At 40.6% G+C, this 13,054-nt stretch overlaps 1 pseudogene; it reads left to right on the top strand.

Moving 5' to 3' along the window:
- Window positions 1-8,348: 8,348 nt before the first annotated feature.
- Window positions 8,349-9,165, top strand: LOC113831001 (annotated as a pseudogene).
- Window positions 9,166-13,054: the final 3,889 nt, after the last annotated feature.

Here is a 13,054-nt window from a genome sequence, read left to right as displayed (position 1 = left end):
AGCATAGGTTTTTCTAGTTCCATCCATTTGCCTTCAAATTTCCTGATGTCTTTGTTTTCAACAGCTGAGTAATACTCCATTGTGTAAATGTACCATATTTTCTTTATCCATTCTTTGGATGAAGGGTGTATAGGTTGTTTCCAGGTTCTGGCTATGATAATGCTGCTATGAACATAGTTGAGCAAATGTCCTTGTGGTAAGATTGGCATTCTTTGGGTATATTCCCAGGAGTGGTATAGCTGGGTCTTGAAGTAGATTGATTCCCAATTTTCTGAGAAACTGCCAAACTGATTTCCAAAGTGACTGTATAAGTTTGCACTCTCACCAGCAGTGAAGGAGTGACCCCCTTACTCCACATCCTCTCCAACATATGTTGTCATTAGTGTTTTTTATCTTAACCATTCTGACTGGTATGTGATGGAATCTCAGAGTTGTTCTGATTTGCATTTCTCTGATGACAAAGGATGTTGAACAATTCTTTAAGTGTCTTTCAACCATTTGAGATTCTTCTGTTGAGTATTCTGTTTTGATCTATACCCCATTTTCTAATTGGATTATTTGGCTTGTGGATGTCTAGTTTCTTGAGTTCTTTATATATTTTGGAGATCAACCCTCTGTCAGATGTGGGGTTGCTGAATCTTTTCCCATTCTGTAGGCTGCCATTTTGTCTTATTGACAGTTTCCTTTGACTTACAGAAGCTTTTAAGTTTCATGAGGCCCCATTTATTAATTGTCAATCTCAGTGTCTATGGTACCGATTGTTATTCTTTTGTTTAAGAAGAAGAAAAGAGAAATGCTGAGACATGAGACATATTGACTATAATTTTATTATATGGCCTGGCAGAATGGGGAGACTAAGAAGAGGAACAGGGGTAAGTGGCTGACCACCATGGTCGGTCGCCATAGAGAGGCAGAGAGAGAGCATAGGTGGGAGACAGAGAGAAAGCAGAGACAAAGCAGAGCGGGGAAACAGAGAGGAAACAGAGAGTGTAAATGGGCAGGGACCTGTCCTTTTAAGGGGGTCCTCTGCACCTGCGTGCAGTCTTAGTTCCCATGGAACCTTGGGCTGACCAGGGTACTGCCTTTTCCACCAGGTAACAGGGGCAGGCCAGCACAATGCCTGAACCTTTCACCGATGTTCTATTCAGGAAGAGGTATCTTGTGCCAATGCATTCAAGGCCACTTCCCATTTTCTCTTCTATCAGGTTTGAGGTCTTTGATCCACTTGGACTTGAGAGTTTTATATGTTGAGAGCATCTATTTGCATGCTGCCATCCGGTTATGCCAGCACCATTTGGATTTCCCTGGGAAGGGGAAATAGAAGATCTCTTGGGTAAACTGGGGATGGGTAGTGATGGGAACATGGGGGATCATGTTGGGGATGGAATAGTGGGAGAGAGTAATGGAAGAGATATCTTGATGGTGGGGGTGCATTTCAGGGTCAGGTAGAAACCTGGTACAAGGGAAACTTTCACAAACCTACAAGGATGATCCTAGTTAAAACTCCTAGCAATAGTGGATAGGTAGCCTGAACTGACCATCATCTGTAATCAGATTAGTGACTACCCTAATGTCATCAGAGCCTTCATCCAGTAACTAATGGAAGTAGATGAAGAGATACACAGCCAAGCACTGGACAGAGCTCTTGGAATCCTTTTGAAGAGAGAAAGGATTGCACAAACCAGGTGGATGAAAGTCACCACAAGAGAAACCATAGAGGCAACTAACCTGGGCTCATAGACACCAGACCAACAGCTAAGGAGCCTGCATAGTACCCACCTAGGTCCTCTACATATGTGCGACAGTTGCATAGCTTGGTCTATCTATGGGACTCCTATCAGTGGGAACAGGCCTATTCTTCATACTGGGTTGCCTTACCAAGCCTTAGTTTGAGTGAAGGACCTTAGTCTTACCTCGACTTGATATGCCATATTTTGTCACCCATGGGAGGCCTTCTCTTTCTAAACAGAAAAGGAGGAATAATGGATTAGGGGGAGGGGCAGAAGAAAGATGGGGGAGGGAACGGGAGGAGATGAGGTAGGGGAAACTATAATTGGTGTATAAAGTAAATGAGTAAATTTAATTAATACAATCTCCTCCCAACACCCAATTAAAATGAAAGTAAACATTTAAAAAACATATAAAATAAAATGCATATAATTATATAAGAGACAATTTACAGCGAAAGTTTTCAACACATGTGCTTTGTGCTGTTAGCAGTCCATAGCTGCTGACACTGTGATCTATATTTTACATTTGTAGCTGAACAAATAGTATACATAAGTGACTGGTTAGTGAAAAGCAAGTTTTGGCTTTTTTCTCTCCATCTCATTTTATGACTCTGGGTCTCACCTATAGAGTCAGTGCCTGTTTTTGTTTGTCTTAGGTTAAAACCTCTGTGGGTAATTTGGTTTGACATGTCATGGCTCATTATTCCTAAGAACAACAAAGATCTGGTCTAGATCAATATCTGCCACATAGGCATGCTAGGAGCTACCCCATTGTCTTGCAAATTGACAACCTGAGCAGCCTAGAGAATGAAGAAAGCTTGAGGCATCTCTCATCTGGGTATAAGAGGCTCTGAAGTACAAATCAGCTGAAATGCATGTGTAATTGTTTTCATATTTTTATTAAGCATTCCTTTCTTTAATTTTTTTAAAACATCAGATCTTAAGGTAAAGGACAAAAGAATGAAGCTCATAAAACAGCATGAAAGCATGCAATTTATTTATTTGGGACTAAATGAACTCACCAATGATGTCTGATAACTCCAGACATGGCACTCAGAGAGAGAAGAAAAGGTATATTTTGAACCCAAGCTGAGCAAGTCAATTATTGACTGAATCACAGTAAGTAGCCTTCCCTAGCTGTTGCCTGGACACAGAGATTTAAACTGATGCTGCCCATCCCTTGGTGACTCACAAAAGTTAAATGAAAACAGAAGCAAGCAAATTTAGCTAATGTGATGTTACATTTGATACTAGAGAATGAGTTACTGTTTCAAGACATGGATTTTCTGGCTCTCACTACATAATTCTTACAGCTGTCTCCAAGTTGAAACATCCAAAGTCAGGAAATAAATATTTGTGGGCCACATAGATATGCATTTGCTCTTTATATGGCTCATAGGTTTTAGGATTAGTATTAGTATGGTTGAAGGCTTTACTATAGGGAATATTATATGTATGGTTATAAATTAGCATTTTAATTGTTGTCATAGGTAGAGTTTCTATTGCTGTGAAGAGACACCATGACCACAGCAAGTCTTATAAAGGAAAAAACATTTAATTGGGGTGGCTTATATTTTCAGAGGTTTAGTTCATTATCGTCATGGTGTGACATGGTGCTGGAGAAGTAGCTGAGAGTCCTTGCATCTTGATGAGCATATATGAAACCTCAAAGCTTGTCTCTATGGTGACACAGTTCCCCCAACAAGGCTACACCTATTCCAACAAGGCCACACTTCCTAATAGTGCCACTCCATTTGGGGTCCATTTTTCTTTCAAACCAGCACAGCTGTGGAGTATCGATTTTCAAGATTGCTAGCTAGTGCTTATTGAAAGCTTACTATCCCAGACACTGTTCTGATACTTACATTGACTTGACTTCCTTGATTCTGTGGTATCATTAATTATTATACTTCACAGAGAGTAAAACCAAGGCAGCAAATGATTCAGTGACTTTCTCTGCACAGCCTGTAAGAGGTGGGCTTGGAAGGACACCTAGACTTGAGTTTGTCCATCTGCACATCTACAAAACCCCAGAACCATCGGTTGTTCTCCCTTGCTCTCTGTCTCCCCTGACTCCCATTGGAGGGATGGATAGAATCCAGGTCCTGTGTATGCTGGGCAAAGCATTCCACCACTGACTCGTACCACTGTGGTTTTTCATAACAGCCTGTGAAACTGGATGGAAGTGGATAAGTAACTGATAAACTTTAAAAGTTTTCCTTACAATTACTTCCAAAGGACAATAAGATGAGAGTTCAAATTATGGACATAGAAATTCAATAGTGATGGTTGTATAATGAAGAATTGTAAATGTGTATTGCTTTATTGTCAACGGAAACATTTGCTACCATCAAACCACAACCAGTGGGTCTGAAGTTAATGAAAACATGAGTTGGCCAATGTCTAGACAGGTGGGCTTTTGCTTATTTGAGTAGCCTGATAAATTATTTGTCAGATTACACATTTTGTTAAGCAGCAAGTATTTGACATTTGAGAAGGTTAAATTTCTTCTCTTCTTGTCTGTCCTTTACTTTCATAATCTTCTGAAGGAGATGGCCACCTTATGCTCAGGCCCTAGCTCCCTGACCCATCATTTGTGCAGTCTCCTGGGTACTATATCACAGGCTTCTTGTTCCATTTCTCCTCAGCTTCTAGTTATTACTGTTAATTGGCTCTGTATTACTGTGACAAATACGTAATGCTTATTTTGGTGCATGATCCAGGGCACACTTTCTTGGCTTCTTTGTTGTTGAGTCTCTGTGGGGGCCAAACACCATAATGTCATACTTGTGTTAATGGCATAGCAAAGCTGTGCTCTTCCTAGCAGCCAAGAAGAAAGGGAGGGAGGAAGTAGTTCCTGGCCCAGCATTCCAACACACCCTCAAGAGTCATGCTCTTTTTCCTAGACTTATTTCACTCACTGTTTCTAGGTCCTGTCACCTCTGAATTGGTGTCACAGATAGGCATCCAAGCCTTTGGTGAGAATATTTTAAAATAGTTATGAATATTTGTGGGTTGGGGAGTTTTTTTGGGAAGGAGTCTCACTTTGTAACCAAAACTGGCCTTGAACATGTGATTTCTGCCTCTGTGTTTCCTGTGCTGGGATTATAGGTGAATGTCACCAAGGTCTCTTTTTTTCACTTAAAAAAAATACAATCACTCTGCACATATTTCACTGCTTTCCACTTGCACACATTTCTGAAATGCAGTTCTTTTTAACCCAGTTCAGTCCTAATGTTCCCACGTTATCTATAGACATGGTCTATAGAATGGTCTTCTGAAGCAGTTTCCAAGGGGTGTTCCAGGGATAACAAATGCTGTGCAAAGTGGCTCAGTGGGTGAAGGTGCTTGCCTCTGAGGGTGATGATCTGACTTCAATCTCCAGAACACATATCACAGAAAAAAGGAACTGATTTACACTCACATGCATGCATGCATGCATGCACACACATGCATTCACTCACATGCATGGTGTGACACATACCCAACTAACCTCCAAAACACACAACAAATAAATGTAAAATATTGTTTAAAAATTTAAGATAGGAATCATAGATGAATAAATATTTTTAAAAGATTTAACTTATTTTGAATATAAAGTTATTTATATTTATGTATATAGGTTTCAAAAGAAAATAGTAGACTTTTCAAAAAGACTAATTTTTAAAAATGCATGTGGATGTGTATATGTCACATGTATATCAGTACCGATGAAGGTCAGCAGAAGATGTCAGATCAGCTGCAGGCAGATGTAAGTTACCTGACGTGGGTGTTAGAAACTGAGCTCAGGCACTCTGCAAGAGCAGCATGTGCTAGGGTACCACCTTGGCAAGTCCCATTAAGTGGTTTCCAGAACAGCTTTGCTGAGATGAAACTTATAGACCATGCAAAGCTACACTTCTTTTCTGGTTGGGGAAAGTTGCCACAAGAAAGTATTGTAATGGCCTGCATGCCAACAGCGCTGTGACTGGAGTCGAGCCTGTATGAGCACCTTGAGGTTTCCTTAACCTGCAAAAAGAATTGTTAGATATGCAAAATTTAAAATATTTCATTTTTATTGGCATATACATTGAAAAAAACGTACTTCAACTCTAATACTATTAAAATAAGCACTTATATTTTCTTTTGCTTTTGAAAAGAACCAATATGTACATTAATTTTGTAATCACTCTTTAAATTTTTCCCAGTTTTTATGGATGTTATAATTGGAGATAGCCCCACTAAGACATTTCCAGCTTAAATTTGCTTGATTTGCATGGAAATGCAGTTGAACTAGGGATGGGCCCTGTCTTAGTCAGTTTTCCATTGCTGTGAAGAGACACTATGACCACAGCAACTCTTGTAAAGGAAAACATTTAATTGGGGCTGGCTTACAGTTTCAGAGGATTAGCCCATTATCAGCATGGTGAGAACCACGAGGGCACGCAGGCAGACATGGTGCTGGAGAGGTTGCTGAGAGTGTTACATCCAGATCTACAGGCATCAGGGAGAGAGTGAGAAAAGCCACTGGACTTGGCTCGGGCTTCAGAAACCTCAAAGCTCAGCTCCCAGTGACACACTTCTCCCAACAAGGCCACACCTTCTTATCCTCCTCAATAGTGTCACTCCCTGATGACTAAGCATTCAAATAGATGAGCCTCTGGAGGCCATTCTCACTTAAACCACCACAGGCAAACTTAATGCTACATGTTTTCCTTAGTGTTTGGGAGGGGAGATACACTTTCTGTAGGGGGTTAGCACAGATGAGACATGTGAGGCTGTCTTGATCACTGCATATCATTTATTTGCTGGGGTGAAAGATGTTTTTCTTAAACTTTGAAATGGCAGTGAAAGGCAGGAAGCCAGGCCAGGTCTACATGGTGATTTTCATTGATTTTGCCCTGTGCAAGATAAGAACCTTATTTTATGAATTCAGATATGTTGTCTTTGGTAACTCCGTTTCTATGACAGGCTGTGAGGTAGAAAGGCTGATGCAGGATCTAGCTTTACGAAGGAGTTATGTAAGGAGAATGAAAACAACATTAGGAAGTGTGTTGTCTTTCCTAACAATGAAGTTACTAGTGATAAGGGCAAGCACTGAATCATTTACGGTGAGTAAATGGGTAGTAGTGGCTATTATTTTATTTTCAAAATCTCTGGTTTCTCTTTAAGTCATATAAATATGTTTCCTGTTGGAAAAAAAAAAAAAAAAACTTCTTCAACCACAGGGATATTTGCAGTCAAGGCTATGTCCCTCCCTTCCCCAAAACTTCCACACTGCTCTTTACTTCTGAGCTCTCCAATTTCCTTTACAGGGTTTCCTTTTTAAAACTCCTGACAATTCTTGCCACAATCTTGGGTTAATTAATGAACACAGACTACTCAAACCAGGCTCCATGGGTGCACGTTTCCCTTGACACAGGATGCACTATGCGGCTCAGACTGCTCCTCTCTGGCCCCAGCCTCCACAGTATCTTGGGGATTCAGATAAATGCAATTATATCTGATTACTGTGTTCTTTTAGTAAGGCATTGTACTTGGCTGTCAAGGTAGGCACAGCTGTTCAGAAATCCAGATGTATAATAAGTTACTTTACATGTATTAACACCATCAAAAGTAACAAAGAAGTGTTGTTGGGGAGGAAACAGGACCACAACACAAATATCCTTGTCCTTACAGATTTAGGAGTGGTCCTAACAATTATAATTTGAATGAAGATGCCCCCTCTCAAATACTTTATGATTGAAGGGTTGGCTCCTGATTGGTAGTAGTGGTACTGTCTGGGGAGGCTTTGGAGACTTTAGGAGGCGGGCCTAACTGGAGAACACAGGTTGTTGGAAGTCTGCTCTTGGGAACTGTGGCTTACCCCAGGCTCCTCTCTCTGCTGTTCTCCCTGTTTTTTTTGTTTGTTTGTTTTGTTTTGTTTTTTGATGCCATGATGTTAACTGCTCTTTTGTGCCAGCCTTCTCTACAATGATGGTGAAACTGTATGCTAAGTTACTGTTTGTTACCTTGTGTTGTTTATATAGGATATTTGACCATAGCAATGTGGAAGGACCTAATACAGAACATTTGTTGTAGAAGTGTACCTGTAGAAGCTCATTGCTTTGATTAAACCTGGTCATGTGGTCCTTAAGTCCATGGAGTGGGCTTGTGGGAAGACTTTAGTGACAGCTCATAATCCTGTTAGTAGAACAACAGGAGGGTGTGTTGATGGGAACCCATAATACCTAAATGCTGATGGCAGTGTGCAGAGTAGGTCTCCAATTTCTCCTCCCCTCTCTACTCTCACCAAGATGTCTGACACAAGGATGACTTCAGATGTAGTGATAGGAAGGTGATGACATGGAATACTCCAAAGACCATAACTCTGAGGTAAATGTGAATTCGGAAAATGAGTATTATAATGCCAGAGCATTAATAGAAGACCCCAAAGCCGCACCAAGCTGATTCTAAAGGTTTTGGAACTAGAAGGTGAAGGAAAAACAGAAGATCAAGATAAAGTCAAACTGACAAACTTTCCATGGATGAAAAGATACAGCAGCTGTTGGTCTGTGTTCCAAGTGCAAATAGAAGGCTAATCTGAAAACAAAGTTTCATGAATCCTGTTCTTGAGTATATTCTTGTACTTCCAACAAGATGGATACACTGCAGGCATTTCATGAAATAACACTGGAATCTTTGAAGAATGCAAGACTGACAAACACAAAGCTTGGAAAATTATATTTTGAATGGGAAGAATATGAAAATTTTCAACAAAGTTTATGCCAGTTATGTAAGTACTGTCAGAATGATGATGGTGGAGATGAAAACATTAAAAACATAGGGTTTAGGAATTCAAATATATAAAACACAGAAAATAACAAAACCCCTTCACACTGAGTCCACCATCGCTCACCCACTGGCTTTGGAGTCATCAGAGAATGTGTTATAAAGTATACTTGAGAGAAGGTCATTTGAAAAGATGTATACATTTTTAGCCTTACAATAATTATGATGAATCAGAAAGTCTGAGACAGAGCAGTTGTTTAAACCTTTGATCTTAGCAAATATGCTAATGAAATCGGGAATAAATGCATTTGACTCATAGGAGGGCAGGCTGTATAAACCCAGAAGTTCCAGTTGTTATGGTTTCGTAAATGTCTGTTAGACACTGAATTGGAAAAGATTCTAAAAATAAGCCACAGTAACATCACGGATGGTCTACTCATATAAGTACATACTGCACAGCTTTTATGAAACAGTAGAATACAAGTGCACATAAAATTGATCAAATCTTGCACCAGAATACATAGCTACATTTCTAAGGAGTTAACCACCAATGTAGCTAATGTGGAAAGCTTGGTCCTGCAGTGCATATTGGATAACAGCTTTCATGGCCAAGCCAGTCAACCAACTGGTTGGACTGGATCATCAGCAGAGAGGGTGGTACATGATGTTCTACTGCCCAAGATAAATTCTCTGAACAAGGCTGTGGTCAGAGAACTGGCTTAATGGAGGACAAGCTCTGCAGACACACTTAGGCCCCAGGTCTGAGGTATGATGCATAAAGGACTGGAGGGGGAGAACTCTTGTCTGTGACTGACATGCTGTCTTCATCAAGTGGTTTGCATTTTGCTGCTGAATTATTCCAAGAAAAAACAGCTTTAATCTCCAGAAGAACAAAACTCTGTGGGATTTATAAATGCACTATCATGATCCAAACATGTGGCATCATGGTATTTTGTCATGGGAAACATAACCGAAGAGATAATCTGTATACGGATTTAAATATACTGACATGCTATTGTTAACTAAAGTTTGTTTGTTTTCTTTTTCAGAAGGGGTCTCACTGTGTAGCTTTGGCTGTCCTGGAACTGACTATATAGAACAGCCTGGCCTCAGACACCTAGAGAATTGCCTGTCTAGGCCTCTCAACTGCTAAAGTTAAAGACATGTATCACCTATCTGCTTGTTTAGTTAATTTATACATATTTACCTGAAGAAATTCTCCTACAAATGACCTGTAGTAGTCTGATATTCATATTCTTTTGAACACTTATTCTTCTTATGTATAAATAAAAATCTTTGCTGCAATTTACAAAATATAAATTCTCCAAAAACTGTGTCTTTCCATCCCTGTCATTAGTAAGGCTAGATGGACCCATAATTACAGTAGCACACTCTTTCTCAGGGCTTGTGCAGCAAAATAAACAATGAAGCTCAGAAATGGTCCATTTCTTGGTAAGCTTTTATTACATTTGTTGTTACTCTTAGTTTTTTAGTACCTTAGACATTTCAGATTATTTTATCTTCAGTTAACATTTTAGAAACCCAAAAATAAATAGTTAAGCATTTTTGTTTGTGTTTGAGACAGGGCCTGACTATGAAGCTCTTCCTGGCCTAGAACTCAGTATAAAGACCAGCTGGGCCTCACACTCACACAATCTATCCACTTGGTGAGTACAAGAGAGGCTATGTGGGTTATAACAGACAAGGCCATAGAGTTAGGGCTGTCCAGAGAAACTCATGCTCATATTGTGCAAACACATACCTTGATACCAGACAGACCTGCAGGATTTAATGTTTGCCTTGCTGTGTTCTGATCTTGCTTTGGTCTGACCTTCTGTGGGATTGATCTTGTATGCTATTCTTCTGTTCTTCTCTTTTGGAATAGGAATGTTTACTTGGCATTTAGACTCTTGAACAATGTTAAAAGTGGCAAGACTTTTCAGTCTCTTGGAGATGGACTAAATGCATTTTGGGTTAGATGATCATAAAACTTTGGGTGCTGGGTAGCATGCTCATGTTTGAAAATGCCATGTTCTTGATCTGCAACTGTGGCCCTAACTTAGAAGACTCTGAAGCTTTATATAGCACACCTTTAATCCCAGCACTCGGGAGGCAGAGGCAGGTGGGTCTTTGTGAGTTTGAGGCCAGCCTGGTTTACAAAGCTACACAGAGAAACCCTGTCTCAAAAAACCAAAACAAAGAAAGGAAGGAAGGAAGAAAGAAAGAAAGGGAGAAAGAAAGACAGACAGACAGAAAGAAAGAAAGAAAGATAGATAGATAGATAGATAGATAGATAGATAGATAGATAGATCTGAGTGACACCAGGTTTGGGTTTATCATCACCCTTTCCTCAAAACTAAGAAGGGTGTCACATGAGGACTGTCTTTTTTTATAGTTGGGACAAGTACCCTCTGAAAGGCACAGGGTTAGTCTTGCCAGAGTCTGTGCCACTATAGTGAGGTGATGATGTCTTAAGACTTGGGGCCTAGAAGAATATTAGGAGACTTTCCTTGAGGAAACATTGATGCAGTGGCTCCTTCCTTCTCTCTTTGTTTCCTGGCATCAATGGAGTGAGATACCACATTTGCTGTGCACTGCCCACTGTAATGCATTGCCTTTCAGGCCTAACAGTAACAGGGACAAGCAATCATTTATGATGGCTTGAATGAGAAATGTGCACATCCACTCATGTATTTGAGCACTTGGTTCTCTGTTGGTGGTGTGTTTGGGGGGTGACGGCACTTTAAGGAGTAGCCCTGTGCTGAAGGAAGTATTTCACTGTGGGTGGGCTTGGGGTGTCTATAGCCTTGTCCCACTTCCCAGGTTGTTCTTTCTGCTACCTCTGGGCAGGTGGGACATGATCTCTCAGCTCCCTGCTTCTATCAGCATGCTATCCCCATCATGGTGAACATCAAACAAACTGTTCCTTTAGCAGCTTTTGGTTATGGATTTTTACCATGGCAACAGAAAAGGAACTAGTTACCAAGGACTGAACCTCTGAAACTGTAAGAGAGCCACCCCAATTAAATGCTTTCTTTATAAGAGTTGTGGTCATGGTGTCTCTTCACAGCAATAAAAACCCTAGCTAAGACAGGGTGAATATGACTTTAAGTGTGAGTAAGGACATTGGAAGGGACAAAATAAGAAAGTTGCTTTCTTTATAAGTCTTTGGAAATCTCCATAGTGTAAGAGCACCATGGAATTTGTGCACTGTCTTCTACCCCTTCCTTCACATTAAGCCCTTCTTCCTCTGCTCTGTTTATGCCAGGCACACTAACCTCCAAGGCTATACCAGGAGCCTGTCCATCTCACCTCCATGGCTATACCAGGAGTCTTGTCATGTTACCCCCTCCATGGCTGCATCAGGAGCCTGGCCATCCCACCCCCATGGCTATACCAGGAGCCTGGCATCTCTGAGTCAGACCTCAGGACCCCTGATGCCTCATGAAATGAGTATTTTAAAGATAAGATCTTACTAGGCACAGTTTTGGGAAATATAGTCTTAAGGATAGACTTAGGACAATAGATTGTCACCATCAGCAATGGAGATGTCAGGGAAAGGGAAAAAATATCTCCAGAGAAAAATCCAGTAGTTTGATTCAACCTATTGAAGTGTGACATACAGCATGCAAATAGAATGCCTTAAAATAAAAAAAAAAAAGTGTAGCTAGGCTTCCCAATGTTTTTCTCAAAACATGCACTCATTGTGATTACTAATCTTAATTGTCAATTTCACAATAGTTGGGATCAACTAAAACCCAAGATGCTGGTGTTTTTTTTTGTTTTTTTTGTTTTTTTTTTTTTTGACTCCTGGCTCTTTTGAACAGACACAGAATGAGAGGAATCACTCTGATCACACCGCATGGTACAAGTTTTGTCTTCATACATCACAATCAGAAGTGGAAACACATCATGGCCAGAAGTTTGCCATGGGCAAAGCTGAAACCAGAATGCGCTGATACTGACAGACTCAGGAGAATAGACACTTGCCTTATTCCTACTCTGTTGTCAGGACTATGGAAAGAGAAACCTCTGAAGAGGCTAGGTTTTTGTTTGTTTGTATTTTTCAAAGACAGGATGAGAGGTCTAAATTTCCTTCTTTTTACAACTGGATATAGGTGTTTTTTGAGCCTATTCATATAAGTTTTTACATTCCAATCACTGTTCCCCCTGCCTCCTCTACTCTTGTTCCCCCTCCCTTCCCCTCTCCGCTCCCATCTGCTCCTTGGAGAGGATAGGGCCACTCTAGGAAGTCTACTAAGTCTATCCCATCATCTCCTTGAGGCAGAACCAAGGGACCTCCCCCCAACCCTGTGTCCAGGCTGAGCAAGGTATCTCTTCATATAGAATGGGCTCCACTAAGTCAGTTTGTGCATTAGAGTTAGGTCTTGGACCCAGTGCCAGTGGCTTCATATATCGTCTCAGTTGCACCATTGTCACCTATATTAAGGAAGTCTAGTTCGGGCTTATGCAGGTTCCCCCTTTGTCAGACCTGAGTCAGGGATCTCTCACTAGCTCGAGTCAGCTGATTCTGTGGGTTTCCCCATCATGGTCTTGACTCTTTTGTTTATATT

Source organism: Cricetulus griseus, chromosome 2, assembly GCF_003668045.3.
Source record: "Cricetulus griseus strain 17A/GY chromosome 2, alternate assembly CriGri-PICRH-1.0, whole genome shotgun sequence".
NCBI classification, from domain to species: domain Eukaryota; kingdom Metazoa; phylum Chordata; class Mammalia; order Rodentia; family Cricetidae; genus Cricetulus; species Cricetulus griseus.
Note: the sequence above shows the minus strand (reverse complement) of the source record. Positions and strands in the feature narration are given on the sequence as shown.